This window comes from Paramisgurnus dabryanus, chromosome 7 (assembly GCF_030506205.2).
Source record: "Paramisgurnus dabryanus chromosome 7, PD_genome_1.1, whole genome shotgun sequence".
In the NCBI taxonomy this organism is placed as follows: domain Eukaryota; kingdom Metazoa; phylum Chordata; class Actinopteri; order Cypriniformes; family Cobitidae; genus Paramisgurnus; species Paramisgurnus dabryanus.
The window spans coordinates 19,798,369-19,818,672 of record NC_133343.1 but is presented as its reverse complement, the minus strand read 5'-3'; the positions used below and the strand labels follow the sequence as shown (position 1 = coordinate 19,818,672).

The following is a 20,304-nucleotide window of genomic DNA, read 5'->3' as shown; positions in this document are numbered from 1 at the left end:
ATGTCAAATCCATCACCTAAAACAGAATTCCTCTTTTGTTTTTTTACATAATGTACAATTTGACAATGTAACATCCTCCTGTCCTGTCCCTAGTACTGTATCAGTTTCCTGATCCTCAGGAAATACTTTTCATACAGTTAATAGCTTGTTGTGTGCAGTAAGTAAACATCTAGATGGCACTCATTGTAAAATTTGACGTATAAATATGAAGTGAAACTTGGGATTTTACAGACATGTAATTTCCTGTTTTGTATTTGTGGGTTATATGAATGTGAAACAAAAATTATGTTCCTCTTCTATGACACTATAGGTCTATATCAGTAGGACAGGGATAGATTAAAGGGGACATAGCATGAAAATCTGACTTTTTCCATGTTTAAGTGCTATAATTGGGTCCCCAGTGCTTTATCAACCTAGAAAATGTGAAAAAGAACAACACAGTAACTTAGTTTTGGTAAACCATTCTCTACAAGCATGTGAAAAAATAGGTCATTGAAATTTGGCTCCCCCTGTGATGTCGGAAGGGGATAATACCGTCCCTTAATCTCCACTATACACCATACATAAATTCCATCCAATGAGTCACACAAATTTGACTATACCGAGTCGTCTTGCTCTCATATAGTAAGAATAAAATAAATTGACTCGTGGATGTCATGTCATATATCCCACACTACAAACTCAAATGTCATCAAAAGCACCTAATGCATAAATCAACCACCGAGTTCTTTTTATTGGCATGGCTATTTCAAACTTCATCAGCAGACCTCAAGTAAGGGATAATGTATAGGCAGCAGGTTGTTTTCGCAGAAATAAGCCCTGACAGTGTGATCAGGAACATACTATTTGGTTTAATCATTTGTAAATATAATGTCATAAATGTTATTAAAAGTCCTTCCAGAAAAACGCTGAGTGTTTTTGGGATAGTTGCGGGCAAAAATCCTTGGTCTTGCGGCACGTTTTCTTAAAAAATTCAATGGAATATGCGGGATATTTATGCAATTTTATGCAAAGAAATTGCAAAAACTGTTAGAACTTGCAAAAACTGTTTGCAGCTTTTCAATGATGTTCACGTCACATAATCACGTCACATATTTTGCGCATGGAAATCTGCAATTTATGCTGCGAAGGTGCAGCGTATTTGGAAAAAATGCGGCCCCGCATAAATATGCAGACTTTGGCTGATTATGCATATAATTATGCAATCGCATAATCACGTTTTTCTGGAGGGACTGAACAGCACTCGTGCTGCATTACCACTTTGGGTGTGCATTATTTCCTTATAATTCCACGGCCTGTCATCAATTATTTGCTACTACATAACATACATTGGAATGTTGTGACTGGCCAATCAGGATCTGTGTATTAAGCAGCAATAACAGGAAGTAGCCTACTAAAAATTGTTTGTCCAATAAGTACTTTTATGTCTGTGGGATGCAACCAGCATGCATCTAATGATTGAGACATAAAAATTCCTATGAGTAAGGAAGTCAAAGTCAGCTAAAAAGGCCTTTAGATAAGTAAACACAGCTACTCCAATACAGTTTCCTCCAGTTACTTTCACAAAGTCGTCAGACTGCATGTTAAATCATGCAAATGTCGTGGCTTTAACACCGGGTGCATCTCTTTGAAGTACACAGTAAAAAGTGAAACTGCATTCTTTCCTCAAGGCACTATTTCTGCCTTGATCAGGCCCATAAAAACTTACTTTAGTTGGAACATGCAGTCAGGTTGATTTGGTAACACTGTTTAATATTTAAACTCAAAAGCATGACCACATCTTTGAAAGAGATAAACATGGTGATTTGTTCGTCAACCTTGTAGTAAATGAGTCACAGGCATCTGTATCAGAAGAAGTATTTCACATCCACACCCAGAAACACCTATTTGTGGCTTTTACAACGAAAATAAATTCAAGTCTTTACAAGTTGGGAGGCCCAAGTGAGAAGTACAGTATAGTTGAAGTTTCTGTTTCCCAGCCAGTTAGTTCCTCAGTCAGTTTTGGGCCGTTTTTAGCTCTTGCACTGTACATTTTTGTGGTGGAGGAGCTACATGGCCAATGTTGCAGTCTGTGTTTCAGGTCCCTCCCTTTTGTTTGGGTGGCTGTTCACTTCTTCCTACAGCTCTCCTAGCATGCCGTTTTTCTCAACCAAGACCATGTATGGTCAGGGACTAATCGAGACTGGATGGGAGGGACAACTGGGAACAGTCAAGGCCCCGGTGGTGAAATTAACTTGAGAATAAGTATTTATTTTGAGGACCAGCATAATCAGAGCTGAACAGGAATGAAAAACAGTGGACAGGATCAAGACTAATACTCAGCAAGTCGGTTATAGTGGATAAGACATTAGATCAGTACACGAGGAAGAGTAGAGAGACTAAAAATAGTGATTTGGTTTGGTGGTTGCCATCTCTTCAGGAATTTATGAGAATATTATAACACAGTTGAAATTAGGTGAAGTTCAGCAAATGATTTCATATGATTGATGAAGCTTTTCATTAGTGAACTTTTATCTTGTCAAAAGTACATTAGTTATTTTATTAAAATTTGTTATCATTATTTTTTTCTGGCCTTGTTTCCATAAGCAGCAACTTATATGCCCTGTAGACTTGCACCCTGGGTAGGCTGCTTAAATACAGACTGTAATCACAAACTCATGGCATTGTACGATTTACCCCCATGGCATGCACGCTGCAAGCGACGTGCCAAGCTCTGCATGTGGACTGCAGGAGAGTCTGGCACGCTTTCTCACTCCATAGTTCCACAAGATTAAAGTTAAGCACGATCTAATTGACCGTCCACTCGCAATATGTTTGTGTTGTTGACAGCGTCGTTGATTTTAACGAAAGCGGTCGTGTTTTGGCGCGTAGCGCGTGTGCACGATTCCGCTCTGTGTGTGTGATTCCGCTCCGCGTTTTCTATGTCACTCATTGGCTCGGTGCAGTGGCGCAGTACTGTATCATGTTTCCTCCTCTTGCCGCCATTTCACATGATCGAGACTCATAATACTTTCACTTACCGTGTCATGGTGGATCAGAGTCCTGCTGTTGTAATGGCAATAAATGTGCTATTAATAACCGTGTAGTTGTCGCTTTGTTCTGGCCTGCGCTTTGTTTGACGGGGTCTTTGTAGCTTCCACGCTTGTCAAAATTGTATTATTTGTCGGAATGAACATGACAACAGCAGCGTTTTCATATTATTGCTGTTTTTAGGCAATATAAATCTTTAGTTCCTTACAAATATGTACCATTCGTCCCAGTTTCTGCCAAATTACTGATTAGTACTATTCATTCTTACAACAACCAGAAATGTATTGTATTATTATTTAATATAAGTCACTACTTTATACTGTCATGAAGCAAATACATACATCCTGAATATACATTCATCTTAATTTAACACTTTAACATAATTTCTATATTTTCTTCTTTATTTCCTGTAAAGCTTCTTCGGAACAATGTGTATTGTAAAGACATACGTAAATAAAATGTAAAAAAAAAAGTATTTTAAGACATTTATTCAAAATTATGCATACAACTCCAACTAGATTTAGTTGTTTTGGTGCTTCAACACATTTAGTCTTAAATAGACTGATCTGATGTCATGTTTCACAATTATAGCAGCACAACTTTTTGGAAAATATCTACAAAAAAAAAAAAAAATCATCAACTACTGTTATGCATTAGAAAGCAAATTCTTTATTGTGTCATTATTGGGTTAACTTAAACTATTGGATGTTATTTGTCACTTTAGATTTTGCGTATCAGGACAAGCACTGCATTTTATTTAGTTTTAGAGTTTTGTTGACTTATTTGATCAATCTGATATATTTTTCCTTTACTAAAGGACAACATTTTGCTGTTATACTTGCTGTTAGAATAAACAGAGGATTTCTTTAGTCCCTCTAGTGGTCATAAAATCATGGATGCGCAGAAATGTACACAATTACACATTTGGCAGTTTAGTTTTTACATTTTATTTTCTTTATGAACTTTGTAGCAATTCAGATATGTAAAACTGACTAAGTAAATTAATCTAAATGTAAGTTTATATCAAATAAATAAATTGGGAGGAATTTCAGTGGATTTTGCTGTGAGCAGTTCATAAAAGAAACATTTGACCCTTTCGTTGTTTGTTACTATTTTTCTTAACTAATGTAATCTTTGTTTGAAAATTACCGTAACATAATTATAATAAAGCACATCAACTGGATGTGTATGAAGCACAATCATTTACATTTTAGGACATTGCGAATGCAGTTTGTAAAAGTTCCCACCAGATGGCAGCAAATATCTTTAGTTTGTTGAAAGTCGTTCCTTCAATGAAGGAAATGTAGTATTATGATAAATATTTATAAAAACTGCACTGACAATGCAGACTGCATTGTAATCAACACTTATATATTACTCATATCTGTATCAACATACTGCATGTTCCTGACTACACAGTAGGCTGTTTTCTAAACTGTTTATGGACTTTTGCACATTGGCACAATCCATTACATTTTATTGATCCGTAAAAATAATCCTTGAATATTTATTTGCTGTGAACCACAGTTCCAAGATAAAAAAAAAATATTCTGCTATGTATCTACTTGTTACATACATGTTGTATCACAAGGTCCATCTGCACATTATAACATTTATATTTTACATAACTAAATTAATTGTTAAACCTTTTAGGATTTATTGAACCCTTTGAATAGCACAGCTGTGGAGAGCATGTGGTCTATGAATTATTAATACTGTTTTGATGTCATGCATTTATAGAGACACGTTCAATGTTTTATTGAAATTGAATCGGATAATGTGCATCCTAAATTGTATACTTTCTTTCTGTGTTTCCCGGTCTTTCTTTCTTTGCCAATAGCATTTACTGGGTAAAGGTCTCAAGATTTCAGATTTTTTCTTGTTGGGTGGAGAAATTGCTTTAGTTGTCACATTACAAAGGTAATTCACTCAAGCAGGACAATAAGTGAAAAATGCTTTGGTCAGCAAGTTGACTCTTAGTAGTCAACTAAACCTTTTTTCACCTTATCAACAAAGCAGAAAATGTTTTAAAAGTTTGTGATTGGCCGGGCTCTCCTAAAACTTGAATTTTGGAAACTACATTATTGCTCTCACCACTAGGTGAAGTCAAAACACTTAATAGGTAACTCACATAGGTACTGCACCCCACTGCAGGTTAACCCTACACTCTAAAAATGGCTGGGTTATTTTTAACCCATAATGGTTAAATATTGCACAGAACACGTGCTGGGTTAAAACTAAACCATGCGTTATAATAACCCAGTTCGGTTAAAACAACCCAGCATTGGGTCAATTTTAACTCCGCATCGGGTCAATTTTAACCCAGCATTGGGACAATTTTAACCCAGCATTGTGTCCTGTTCAATATTTACCCAACATGGCTTAAAAATAACCTAGCTATTTTAGAGTGTAATACAGAAGTGCAACTCAAAACTTGACATGCACAATAGTTTGGTTTTTATTTATCCATAGTTCAAATACAGGCCTTTAACAAGTACAGTCTTATGATACCTCAGGATATAATATTTAGTTTGTCTGGGATGAGATTAGCCACACACGTTAAAAATATACAGGTGGGCCAATCAGCATCCGTTCACTATAGAAACTGCACATACACACTTTGTCTCTATTATAACTTGCTAAGTTTAATACAAGAACCATAAACATTGAAAAATGGCAGTCTGCGATCTGTCTACACTTAAAGGTAGGTCTGTTGTTTTAAGCTTGAGGAAGCGAGTCTTTTATCACTGTAGTGACACCTACACAAAAGGTACCATCGAATAAGTCTCCGTGGACCTCTCGTATGTTGACATATCTAACTCCTCTCAAGGGCAGAGATGCAAGTTAAGACAGAGCTCACACTGGTTTGCAGCATTCCTGTAGCGAAACCAAGCCCCATAGCATATGACTTAAAAAAAAGAAACAGATGTTTCAAGGTTTTGAGTTTATTTGAAGTATTATTAGATGCATATTGATGATCTGGTCAAGTGCATTTCTTAAAAGTATACTTATGTGCATGAGTAGCCTGCATATCAAAGTAATAGAAGTCATGTAATGGAGACATTCTAGCAAGCAATAGCCGTCATTTCGCCATCTAGGTTAACTCTAGACCCAATATGAGTAATCCAAAATAAACTTGAATTTGGTTACATGTCGTTTTTGCTAAGTAAGTTGCAAAATGTACACCATGTAAGCAGAGTCAACAGTGATTACAATGTGTTTGGTTTCATTTATTTATTTGCTATGGTTAAACATTTATTCAATTTTTTAATTTGTTTAGTTTTAGACATAGACGTCTGGGCGGTCATTAGAGGTCTTTTTAACAAAGAAATTGCTTGCTGGGATCAGTTATCCGGTACTACATAGCAGCAGCATGCTTATCCCTTAGCAATGATAACTGAAGAAATACCCTGAAAATGTAATTTCACTACAATTAGTTTCAGGGAAATGCATTTACCTCCCCCATGTTTTTTCACAGTTTAAGAACAGAGGCACTGGCGCTGTGTGCCAGTCTGACCCGGTGTGCGATACCAAACCAATTTAAGTGGGATCTAATAGTTAAAACAGAGTGTTATGCTTATGCTGCAGGGCCAGCAGGGTTCAGCTTCACTGTTTATTTGTCTTTGGGGAAATCCTCACTGGGACCTTTATACAGTAGGCTGTGATCAGCGGAAGTTTGTGTAAACCATGAAATAAACAAGCTTGATTCATTGCATTTTAATGCTGAAATCTTAATAGTTTTCCTTTTTTTTTTTTGGCTGCACAAAATTATATTTGCCTTGCATTCGTTTTTTCTTTTTGTGGTTAGGCAACAGTAACAGTACCGATCTTGCGATGTCTGCTTGGCCCATGCTAGACACCACTACTAAAGCACTTGTTTTACCTTAGATTACATACAAGACACGTGAGAGAACCACAAAACACTTCTTTTAAATGTACCATTATGATTCATTAGCTAGATGTTGTATTTCAGATATCATTATTTGATATAAAATAAAAGCCAATGTTCCCATGTATTCCCATGTGGTACTTAATGGGCCTAAGTAAAACTCAATACAATACTGTTACCCTGTATAAAATCAGTTCAGAAAATGACTGATGATCATTGTCAGTTTATTCATAATGTATTTGGTTGATTCAAAGCATCTTTTTTTGGACTAGTGACAAGATTAATTAGTTCAGGTAAACACTATTTGGATGGTAACACTGTATGCACTGTATTTAAGGGTTTTGCATTGAATTTAAAGGTGACATAGAATGATTGAACGGGTTATTTATCCTTGTTCTGTGATGTGACATGTAGACAAAAAAAAATTTGTTTGGGTCTGTAATGCCTTGGAAGCTTCCTTAATAAAAACCTCTCTCAGATAGCTCTATTAGGGTGGGGGATTTTAAACAAGTGGTTTTGCACCTATGGCTCCCCCTACTGGCTTAACTTGCAATCTCATTACTGATTGGCTGACATTGCTACATTTTTTGAGTGTCAGCCAATTATTTTAAAGTGGAGGGGCAGTGAGATGCCTGTGATGTCATAAGCATCAGTTTTTCAGATTGGGCTGTTTTCTGGCTGACATTTCTAAAAGAGGAATTTCTATGAGACTGAGATGTTAAGCATGTCTAACACTTTTTGTATGTTCATGAATGCAGGTAGACTACCATTATTCAACAAAGACAAGGTAAACATGTTTTTTCATTCTCTGTCCCCTTTAAGCTTGGGAAAGGACTTCATTTGGTTTTGGAGTGATGCTAAAAATATAGGTATTGAAAATTTTTTTTAAGTCCTTTACGTCAATATATTTAGCTTGTTTTTTGAATTTGTATGAAGTTTATTAAAATCTTATTATCCCCTTCCCCTACGTTTTTAATTAATTTTTATGTGTTATCATTAAAGTTATTAATAATAACTCACAAAAGGTGCTACACACTCAAAAAAAAGTGTGCTAAATAGCACTAAAAGCTCGTAATCATAGGGGAACCATTTTTGGTGCTATATAGCACCTATATAGCAACTATGAAGAACCATCGGGGGTGATATAGCACCTTTATAGCACCACACATGGTTCTACATAGCACAATATGGTTCTGCACAGATGCTACATAGGTGCTATATGGCACTTAAAATTATGGTTCCCCTATGATTATGAGCCAGTGAACCACTTTTAGTAGCACCATTTGTTTTTAGAGTGTATTGCCTGAGCGTCCTTTTGCTACATCACACAACAGATTTGGGAGCTGTTCACACTTTTTACTCCTTTGAATGTTTCTTTGGTAAGGTTGTTTTTGAGAGTCATTTTTTGGCACATAGTTTAAACTACTCCAAAATTATAATAGCAGAGAATGGAAATATGAATATAAAAATAGGAAAGGTAAGATTATACTTTTGTTTTGAACAGAAGCTGTTCAGTTCTATAAAATCAGTTTGGTTAATATCTACTCCCATTATACACTACACAGTTGACATTTGCCTAAATGTGTGTTTTTGTATTGAGTTATTACAAAAATGTGATGTTGTTAAGTTTTAGAGAGCATATGATTAAAAAATTGAACCCAACACACAAAACCAAAACCATTCCTTGTGACAAGCATTTGTGTATTTGGACTTTGCACTGACAACCTTGTTTGTTCAGGATATAGCTCTGTTTGACAACACATCTAGATCTGCCCTGGATATTTATAATATTTAACCCTGTCTGTGAAATCCAGGCTAAAGTCTCATAATCTAATTTTGAGCTCAAAGTTTGATTTCAATATCTGATTTTACATTAAAGTCCACCTTTCATTGCTAAAAACAATGGTATTTTGTGTATTTGGTATAATACAACGTGTCTGTGTGGTTTATGGTTAAAAAAACATTATTCTCCACATACCGTATATGCTTTTTTAGCTCCAGATTTCACTCTCTTCCTGAAACGCATGGATTTTATACAAAACTCATCGATTTGAAAAGCGCTGTGTCCATGATTGGCTACCTAATCTGTATGTTGTGATTGGCCTGAATACCTCTGACGTCAGAGGGAAATATGACACTCTTAACATGTTGGAAAGATTTGCTACCAATGCAATGCTAAGTAAGGAATAATTGATGACGAGCCGTTGAATTATAAGAAAATAATGCACACCCAAGGTGGTAATGCGGCACGACAGGAAGGACTGGAGTCAGTTATTCTGCTTATACTACGGTTACCACAAACATTGCTCTGGTGCCCATTTTTAACCATCTAACTGTGGGTTCACACCAGCCACGTTTGAGGCGTCAAATTCGTGTCTACAGTGTCTACTTTGCCGTTTGAACATTTTGAGTTTACTTGCTTCATTCACGTGTGAAATTCTAGTCATCGAGAGATTCACGCGGAAATTCGCATCATGGGAGGGGCTTCTAGGACTCCGCTTGCTTTCTGTAATCACATCACTACTAGAGCCAGCTCCTGATTGATTAACGCGGCACGTTTTTCCGCCAAAGTTCAAATTTTTCAACTCGCTCTTTTCCCGCGGCAACGCTCAATTCACGCGAACGAGGCGGAATTGTGTCTAACATGCCACGCTAAACGCCTCATGCTGCGTTCAGACCAGCCGCGGTAAAGGCATCAAGCGCGAGTGATTTCAATGTTGAAGTCGCAATGAAAGTAAAATAAAAAAATGTAATTTGTTTTGTAATATTGTGGTATTTTTTACAAATGATTTATCTGTGAGCTTCATTAATTTTTAAAAATTAATGTGCCCTCATAATCTTTAATCAAAAATGCAAATCTCCTCCCCTCCTAAAAACGATCTTTCTTTACTTCCGGTCATATGGTATGGCAGGTGGGCGGGGTCCGGGAGAATATCGCTGCGATTAGCAATTAGCAACACGACCCAACTTCAAATGATCCAGTTAGATCTCAATGGACAAATTCAAATCCAGCCCTGTCTTATTTCATTTCAGAGGCCGGTTTTACTCGGATACACGTCACCACGGGAAAATAAGGCAGTTGATACTTCCTTTTCATGGCAACTTTAAGTCAATGTAAAGACGCGTTGATGTGCGTCTAGAGGTCTCGCGGCGCGAATGAGCCATTTAGCGTGGTGCGGTAGACGTGATTCCGCCTCATTCACACGTCTAGTTCACACAAATTGAGCGTTGCTTTGGGAAACACGGTTGAAACATTTGAACTTTGGCGTAAAAAAACGCACCGCGGTAACCAATCAGGAGCTTGCTCTAGTAGTGACGTGATTACAGAAAGCAAGCGGAGTCGCAGAAGCCCTTACCAGGCAAAATTCCGCATGAATGTCTCGATTACTAAAATTTCACGGGCGTCTTTCACGCGTGAATGAATCGAGTAAACTCAAAATATTCAAGCGGCAAACTAGACGTGGTAGACGCGGATTTGACACCTCAAAGGCGGCTGGTGTGTACCCATGGTCATTCGCGCTGCAAGACTTCCAGACGCACGTCAACGCGTCTTTACATTAACTTAATATTGAAGTCACTTGCGTTTGATGCCTCTACCGCGGCTGGTCTAAATGCAGCAGACCCGAGTTTTGGTTTGTCTTTTTTTTTTAGATTTCTTCCAGCTATTTTGGGGTTAGGAAGAACCAATAAATATAATAACCAAATATTTTTCTTTGAACATGAAGCAGTGTATTTGTCTATGTTTGTGTACAACAGGTTCCAGTTACACTGAATTAAGTATTATGGTGCAAAAAAAAAAATTGGGTCCGGGTCCTAGGAGGTTAAGGGCGCACTCACACTATCCAAACCAAACCGCGCTCGAGCGCGTTTGACCCCCAAAGCCTGGTTTGTTTGACTAGTGTGATCGCTCTGTTCCGTGCCAGGCGCGGATTGTTTAATTGCGCCGCGGCCGGGTTGCAGAGGTGGGCCGGAGCGTGGTTCACTTGCGCTCAGGCGTGGAAGGCTATGGTGTGAGCGCAATCGCGCCTGAGCGCGATTCAAAAGGTGAAGACGTCAGTTGCGCGACCACTCACGTTCATCTGCCTGCGTAAAAACCTTTTGCTGTGAGCAGCGGGGTAACGTGAATGTCCGATCTGCACACGTGACAGATCAACTAAGCAATATGATGACATTTGAGAGGGCTGCCTGTAATCGCGCACCAAATGATTCAGAATAAAAAACACAGACTTTTCATTACGGTGGGTTCCAGTGTTAAGAGAGAGCTTTACTTCCTGCTTTTTTCAAAACAATCGCATCTTAATGACGAAAGCCGGCCCGGACTCGGATCGATAAGAAGTACATTGTGAGTGCGTGCATCTGGGGGAGTAGGGAGGGGTGACAATCGCGCTGCGGCATGGTTTGGTTTGGATAATGTGAGTGCGCCCTAAGACATTTGACAGGTTAGGGGTGCGGTTTACAGAAAAATAATCAACACCATCGAACATTTCTAAGCCAATCAGAATAAAGCATTCAACAGGCCCTATAACAGGAGATAAGTCCAGGCAGGAGGAATTATAATAATGTCCGTCTTGTCTACATCACCAATCCCAGGAAGTAAACTGTTGCCTACAATGTGTTTGTTATAGTCCAAGAAAAGAGATTTACGTTGGAAACGATAACTCGCGTTATGGTTTACTTTGGGATTTGTACCTTTTGCATATCGTTATCATGAACTACATCACACTTACACACCAAAGGAAATGTAAAATCATGAATCGGACAATAGGTGCCGTTTAATATTGCCTGAGTAAGGCCATGTCAAACATTTAAGACATCAAAATTATATTTTCACAAAATGTTCTTTATAGAACTTAGAGCTTTTATAGAAAACCACCAAAATATATATAGTAAATCACAAAAAAGTACCCTTTATCTGGGTTTTGACATAAATTCATAAGAAGCTGTGCAGTTTAAATTCTTCAAATTGCTGCTGTATAAAGCCAGTGCTCACTGCCCATAAAACGGCACTTATCAAGATGTTATCAAGATCTCTGGATGATCGAAATCCCGCCCTACGTTACAGCTCTGAGCACCCCAAGAAGTCACCCACCCAGCTAAATGCAGTCACCATGAGATCTTAATACTCTAAAGTTTATCTGTGCATCTGTGATGCTATCTCTTCTGTAACTCTAGAGGGGACACATGTGAGATAACTGGGGTCTGTTGTTTCCCAAGAGAAAAAATCTCCATGTTTGATCTTTTTGGAGAAACACTTGAGATATTAAAGAGATCCTAAATGCCATTTTTCTTTCTTATGGTTAACTGTCATAGTTGTTTAGATTGTTTCTGTTTTATGTAAATTTGTCCTTGGTCCACAGACTTGGAAAATATACTTTCTCCTCTCTCAGATGTGGCCATTAGGTCAGATCCACAAAGGGCAACTCAGTTTCCTTTCAAATGCGCAAATACTATAACACACGAACAATGTTCTAGTTATGTGGCGGAGATGAGGAAGTGAAGCAAACAAAGCACCTTTCTCTCTTCCAAATGAACACCCCTCCCACTGAAACTAGCTCTTAGCTCACTATGGTGCCTTACATCATCTGTGCGTGATGTCACAGTGGATGCATTGGATGACCTCGGGCAAAAATGAATGACCTTTCAATCCAGACTAACTGACAATCGCAGACATTCAGTCCACTGATGCACTGACAGAATAACTGACAGGTTGTTTGATTTCAAAGATGTGTTAACAATCTGTAATGACCTTAAGTAGATGAAATTTATTCAGCCAAAAATATTCCCCAACACCTTCTGCGGCTGTATAAAAGAAAATTTACAATAGCAGTTATACAGTACATAAATATTAAGTAAATATTTTACTCTGACCTCGCATGCCCTCATTCACTAAATTAAAATTTAAGCCACGCACTGCATGAGGTCCGAGCCCAACTTGTGTGTATGATTCAGGCCAAATTCATGCATTTTTTTTAACAACCCTTCAATCTTGTTAGGCTTTAAATAAAGACTTGGGGACTATCCTGTACACCTTTGCACCTAAATAATTAATTTAGTTCCTCAATGGTACATATTTGTACAAAATGTTACCTGAAGGGTACAAATTTGGAACTTTTTTAAAGGGTACGGCCCAAGAGACAGCTTCGGACCATTTTTCGGACAGTGTACACACTTGCTTCTAAATGCTTGTAGGTAGTGTTAGCTTGTTGACACATTGAGGCATCGTGTAATACGTTTATAAGACTGGATATTCATCTGCCATCTCGTTTCCTGTCAAGAGTGTCCTTGGGGAATTCTGTCCAGCTTGAATTTTGCCCAGGGGTCCTCTGGCTTTGTTGGGGCTACAGCTGCTGATATGGATAAGATGTAATCCAAGCCACAGCACTCATTGGGCCATGTGGGACCCCCAACACCGCAGAGATCTGTCCTGCTATAATAGCACTGATGAGGTAATTGCAGATAAATTTAGAACTGAATCAAATAGTGGGTGGGTGCACAAGAGTTGAAAGAGCAAACGCTTTGTGGGTGATAACCTAAATAATCCACTGCATATTGTTTGAAAATGGTCTCACTTACAGATGCTACCTCACATCATTGTTGAACAGCAACTTGTGCCGAGAGAGTGTGCTACAATAGTGTTTATATGGACACTATTGTGATGCAGCTGCTGAAGCCAGTTACCGTGGCAGCAGTCAGCATCATTTCCCCAGTGAACAACAAACATGCCCAAGTACCATCATCCTCTTAGGCTTTATTACACCATGATCAGTGGTGAAAATTGAAAAGAATGATGTAACATGGGCTAATGGTTTCAACATACTGTGCTATTTGTGCTTTAAACGTTTAAGTTCTACAGACTGTGTCATTAGTTGTAATAGAGCCAAGCATTTGACATTTAGCATAAATACACATCAGTGCTTCACATTTGTGCGGGAAGATAATAGCTTTGTTACTAAACCTAGAGCTTGTGAGTTATTCAGGTAAGGTAAGACCATAATCATCTTCGTACATCTTAAATGACTGATTGGAGAACACTACATCACCATGTGACGCAAATAGTGCTCCTCATAGGGACTAGCATGTTGCGTCACGATACTCATATGTAGGACATTCAAATATTGTGTTAAATAAATACATTTTAATTACACTGAATATGTATTCATCAAAACCTTACAGTATTAAATGAAATATAAGTATATCATCCACCATCCATGCTGTGCTCGGCGCAGTGCATTCTGGGGTTGCCTTATCTGCAAAGAACAAATAGGATGCAGTGTTACAATGTGGACAAAATTAGATCATATGAGACAGACAAGTTACCCAGAGCATTTACAGTATGTTAACTGTAGGTATTGCATTTCAGGTTTTGGGACAGAAGAAATGCTAAAAGGATGTAGAACTGTGCTCTATAAGACCCACAGACTTCCATAAATCAAACAGCTTCTGGCTAACTGGACACATGCTGTTAAGTGCAATGGGCTGTTTGTTCACCCTCCTATCAGGGTCAAGAGAGCACTGCCCTGTTAGTATGACTTCACATAACTGCTGGGTTGACTGCTGGGTCACAATGTGTCCCATAGTGTAAATATGTGGTTTATCGCATCTACAGAGAATACTTGTGCATGCGAGCAAGTGATGAAGCCAAAGATAAAGCTAATACGAATTACCTTAAAATTAACTCACCCTTAAGTTGTTATAGACCTATATACATTTCTTTGTTCTGCTGAACATAAAGGAAGATATTTTGGACGATGTCTATAACAAAAGTGTTTATGAGCACCATTGACTTCCATAGTATTTGGATTTCCTACTATGGAAGTCAATGGTGCTTCTGTTTTCTGCCTGCTTACAAATATCTTCCTTTGTGTTCATAAGAACAGAGCAATTGAGGGTGAGTAAATGATGACAGATTGCATTTTTTGTGTGAATTATCCCTTTAAGGAGACTAACAGCTAGTAATAGTAAAAGACAGGTGTTCACATAACTTATAATAATATAATACCTGCCTAGAATAGGGCCACAGGTCATGTATCCTTTTATTTGTGATTTACTTTTTTTACATACAATCATACATAATGTAAAACACATTCTGTGAAAATTGACTGAGAAAGGTCATGTCAAAGTGTGAAATAATAGAAAAATTAATAGTTGTAATTTGACTGAATCTGGCCCCTAATCCCATAATAAAAAATGTGTGTGTGTTGCATGCGCGTTTGTGTGTACCTGGTAGTCATCGTGTTGTGGGAACCAAATGTCCCCACAAAGATAGGAATACCAGTAAATTTTTGACCTTGTGAGAACATTTTAAGGTCCCCATGAGGAAACAATTATAAATCAAACCGAATGATGTTTCAGGAAAATCTGAAGTAGGAGAAAGTTTTCTGTGAGGGTTGGGGTTAAGTGAAGGGAATATGCAGTTACAGTATAAAAACTGTATTATGTCTATGTAATGTCCCCAAAAAACATGAAAACCAGAATGTGTGTGCATTTGTGTATGCGCATGCGTGTTTGTGTATGCGCTTGTGGCTTTTTGCCAGCTGTCTGTTAGCAGACTATTATGATGAGATTCAAGTAAATATTACAGTTTCTTCAATTGCATAAAATTATTTTTAATAAACTGCTCCAATAATCCCTCACCCTACATGGAGAACTGGCAACTAACAGAGGTTTTACTATTCTGCTATAAATGATTATACACTGTATATACAGTATATGTATTTTTAGTATTTTAGCAGCAGTCAAGATGTAAAGATGTAACATCTCACATAATACTTTTCAATGATTTCAGTAAATAATATTTTACCGTGTTAGCAATTTTATATTAGCTTCACATTTCACACCCATCCTGTCTAGTCATTGGTTTTTCTACTTTAATTCACAAAACAGTACTGAGACATATAAAAAAATAAAAAAATTTGGTTTGTTATTACATTTACATAATAAGCATATTTACATATTCTTAAAACATTAATAATGTAATATATTTAATGTGAGTTAAAGAAGTCAATTTCATTCTGTAGTCCATTAAAACCAAATAGTTTTACAATTATGTAAAAAACTAAATGTGAAAAGTATACCGTAAAAGTCCACGTACCTTGCTGGGATTGTTTAAAAGTGCTGCATTAGGATTCCAGTTCATAACAGTAAAATGAAGACACTTCCTGTAATGGCAGACTGCGAGAAATCATCTGAGAGGTCTGCAGCTTTATAAGTCCTCACTGCACATCAGTGCCACCTAGCCTTTAACACAAGCAGATCTGGTTGGTTCTTGAATGTAGGAGGAGCTCGGTATTTGATGAAAAACAGTTTGATATTAAATCATTTAAAACCTTATCTAGATGAATGACAGTTAAATTTGAATTATGCTGTTTGAGTTTAGCAACAACATTTTAGAGTGGATGTCTGTTTTGGCACATGCAGTAATGCAATAAAGCTGAAGAAAGCTTTGCGAGTCAGTATAAATGGCTACAAAGAATCACCTGACCCATTTTCATGTTCATGTAGAACAGTCAGATGACAGGCTCTGATATAACCAAATGCTTTGAGTAAATTCATTGCAGAAGGTGTGAGCTATTTGCCAATCAGATTGCTGGGCAGAGCAGGAAAGTCTGCCAGCGATGACAGACATACTGTTGCTATTTTGCAGTCATGCAAAGCACCAGAAAAGAAGTAGAAGCTGACGTTTTATTTAAATCCTCTCAAAAAATATTCAAAAGCAACTCATAATCCAATAACCAGCTCAGCAGTGAAAAGGTCAAAAATGTGTTTCTTTTACATTACATTATTGACTGGTATTGAAATAAATCTGTAATTAAAGAATAATCCAGATTGTGAGGTAAGGTACGGTAATTGTATGAATAATCTGTTAGAATTAACTTTTAACATGCTTTATTACACACACACACACAGAGAGAGAGAGAGACACTGCAGAGATGGGGTCATGGGCTCCATGCATCAGCAACATAGATTTTTGCTTCATCTCCTGCCATCTCTTAAACAGAATATTTTGTGCCTTCTTGATGTTGAGCCGTCTAGAAACAGGATGCAGTTGGTGTCTTCTCTTCGATTGAGATGATTTTTATCACATTTCCCCTACCATTTGCCGAAAGAACTCAAAACAGGTAATTATAAAAAAATTTAAAAATGTGTTTCCAAATGTTCTAGTAGGGTGGATGTATGTCTGTTATGAATGCAGAAATATTAGAGTAAGGCATTGGCCTCATGGTTTATCCCAGCTATGGAAAAACTGTTGGAACAGCTGCAGGATAAGTGAACGCTATATTTAAATACATTGAAAAAGGGGAAAATGCTGCAAGCTGAGCAAAAATAAAGCATCCCAGATGAAATGTATTGTTTCCTTGGGAACCTATTTGCTGTCCTTATAATGTGGAGGAAATATTGCATGCATAAACTAAATATTTGTCACGGTAACGTTATATTTCGAACCAACCTGCATATATGCGCTGCATTAATGACTGCAGTGTAAGGTTACACCTGATCGGTACTGTTTTGCGGAAGTTATCTTCTTTCATTCTTCTGTGACCGTGTCCCTGAACAGTAATATTAAAATGTGTAGATGGATACTGAATGGACCGACCCATTGATCATTTGACAAATGACGACTCAGTTTTTAGAATTTATTAAGCATAACAAAATCAACCTTAGTCTCAAATATTACATTGCCAAAGCTGACGCATAAACAAATCATCAAGTAATTATAATAATGTACCACTTAAAATGTATTCATAATATCTTCTCCATGATGGTGAGATACTAAAGTAATCCAGTTATCCTCCCACACAAACAGAGCTTTAATAATTAGAGGGAGTCCATGTTTCTATCTCAAGGCCATTGTGGATTTTTAGTTAACAGCAATAGGATTCTGTGAGTAAACAGGAGCATCTAAGAGACCAGGGTGAGCAGGGCTCTGGGCTCCAGGGACTGCGCAGTATCACGTGACTCCCCATACCAGACGGCAGCAAAGCAGGGGGATTTCCACATTGGTTATTATTGTTGCAGACAGGAAAAGAGTCCATTTAGATGCCAGAGATCATTGAGAAAGCCCTCTCACGGGTTCATCTAAAGAGCCGTAAAGCAGAGGTAATGGAGACTGATCTTAGGGATGCTTAGAGGTTAAGAGAGAGAACGGGGATGGAGAGGGGGTGATGGAGCGAATGATTGTTTCTCTTTTGTCAGTGCTTTAGGGATCATGTTTCAAACATTTCTCATCTTTACATTAAAAAGCAGTTTTGAGTAACAAATCCAGTTAGTACATCTAAGACTGACCACACAAAACACGTTACGATTTAAACTTCTATTCAAAATATAAAAAGATAAAAGGTCATTATTTAAGTGTGTGGCAAAAATTTACAATCTAACGGGGGTGAGGGTGGGTTCTTACACACACACAAATCTGAATTGCACTTTTCAATATGAGATATATGACCGAGTCAGAAACCGGGATGTAAATCTTTGCTTGCTACATTGCAACATTTCAGAAAGCAAATGGCGAATGTGTTTCTCTTTGAACTTTAAGTCATTACATTATCATATAATTGTAACAACTACAATTTCTAACAAGCTAATATCTTAATTTTGTATAAAAACAAATTTTTGTAAAGTAATGTCTGGGATAAACAAACAGTATTCCTGCTCTGGAACATAGCTGTTGTGCCTGTAAACTTCACAAATTACCTAAATTTGATTGGCAGATGTAATTTGACTGCTTATCAAACTTTGATTAATTTAATCATTTATTTCATACTCTGAAGTCGACAACAATATTTGTGTTTGCTATAATAACATATTATAAATGCATGAGACTATTGGAAGTGGTGGTAGGCTGATGGTTATAAATACGCTCTGCTACCACAAAGGTTGCATGTTTAATTCCAAGCAACATTGACCCAGGAATGGGAGAAGTGCCTGGGATCACTCACCATTTTGCCCTTGAGGGTGGCACTTAACTCCAGTTTGCTTCAGAAGGCCCTGTATTTCCAGTTAAATAGCTTAAAATAAAAAATGTCTGCTGAAATGACAGAGTAGACAGTAAAGAGTACAGACAGAACATAAAAATGAATGTTCAATTATATAATTAGGTTATAAGTCTTCAGTTGCAATTGCTTGATTAAATCCAAATTAAACAATCAATACATACAAGAAAAAGTAATAAATAAATGTTATTGAACTAAAGAGAATAGAGAATTCCCAACAACGACAAAATAATAATAATACTCAATGGTTTTATCAGGTGAAATGTTCTGTTTAATAAGCTACATAAAGATTTTTGACAAATACGCGTATTGGTTTAAATAACTTACCTTCAAATGTTACGGGGGTAACTATTATGCCACACACTGTAAACCACTGTGACAAGCCAATCCTGAACATGTATTTGCTAACACCTTTTATCGGTCCGTGATGTGAGAGGGGAGCAATAAAAGGGAAAAGCCTATAAATCCAGTTCCATGTTTTCTTAAGCACCGTAAGGCGGGCCTTTCGTTGATTGACATACGCTGCATCCAATCAACACTCGCAAAGCGTCAAGCTTGTGTTCGTTCGGCCCAATTACCCAATGAGGAGTCTTTAAGACGCCATACGGTATTTTTAGTCGGCCATGATGGTGAGGTAGTTTCCACAATTGCATCTTTTTCTCGTCAATGCAGCATGCATAGTTTAAATTGCAGGTATTATTGAAACTCCCCTTTTAATGTTTATAAAACACTTTGTTTTGAGGTGCGTGTTCGTTATCCGTCACAGTTATCCATCACTGTTCGTAATAATCCGTGTTTGCCATTTAGTACTGCAAAGAGAAACATGAACTCGGTTAGGCAAATACATAAATTGCAGTTATTACTTTTGTCTAGAAATTACTTGAACCGATGTGTGTTATCTCATATATTTTAAAAACTGATTCCATAAATCACAAGAGGATGTGTTTCACATACCCTGCCGAAATGTTAGTAAAGGGGAGGGGTTTGAGAACTGTCACTCAAATCTTGAGCCGGTTTCACCAGTGGGGCGTCCACTAACTGCCGCAACATTAAATTCATTAAACGTGAGTTTTTCTGATAACGCAAAGTTTATGAGTCACCTAAAACTAATTATGTGATTTGTGTTTAGGAGGTGTAACTACAACGCTTTTAGAAAAATAAAACCAGCATATCACATTTTTCTGGACATTTCACAAATAGGACAAATTTGAGAAGAATTGGCAAAATTTTGTATACATATTAATGTGATGATGCGAGGTTAATGCAAATGCAATGACATCCAAAAAGAATCATTTTTTTTCATGCTTGAGACAATATAGGCCATTAGAGTATTAATACCTTATGTACGTAGTCAACCCATCTAGGCCATCCATCAAATAGAGGTTGACCAGGATA

General features: G+C 37.4%; 1 long non-coding RNA gene across 4 annotated transcripts; it reads right to left on the bottom strand.

The window, feature by feature from the left end:
* Positions 1–11,653: 11,653 nt before the first annotated feature.
* Positions 11,654–20,266, bottom strand: LOC135717949 (uncharacterized). 4 transcript variants are annotated; one of them, XR_010520459.2, is made up of 6 exons: positions 19,237–19,835; positions 18,856–18,944; positions 16,822–16,947; positions 16,011–16,156; positions 14,091–14,166; positions 11,654–13,357 (listed from the first exon to the last, which is right to left on the bottom strand). It is a non-coding gene; the product is annotated as an uncharacterized lncRNA (long non-coding RNA). The 4 variants fall into 4 exon arrangements; XR_010520458.2 differs by lacking the exon at positions 16,822–16,947 and adding an exon at positions 20,248–20,266 and having other exon boundaries at positions 11,656–13,357; positions 19,237–19,718; XR_012336969.1 differs by lacking the exon at positions 16,822–16,947 and adding an exon at positions 19,864–19,925 and having other exon boundaries at positions 11,656–13,357; positions 19,237–19,718.
* Positions 20,267–20,304: the final 38 nt, after the last annotated feature.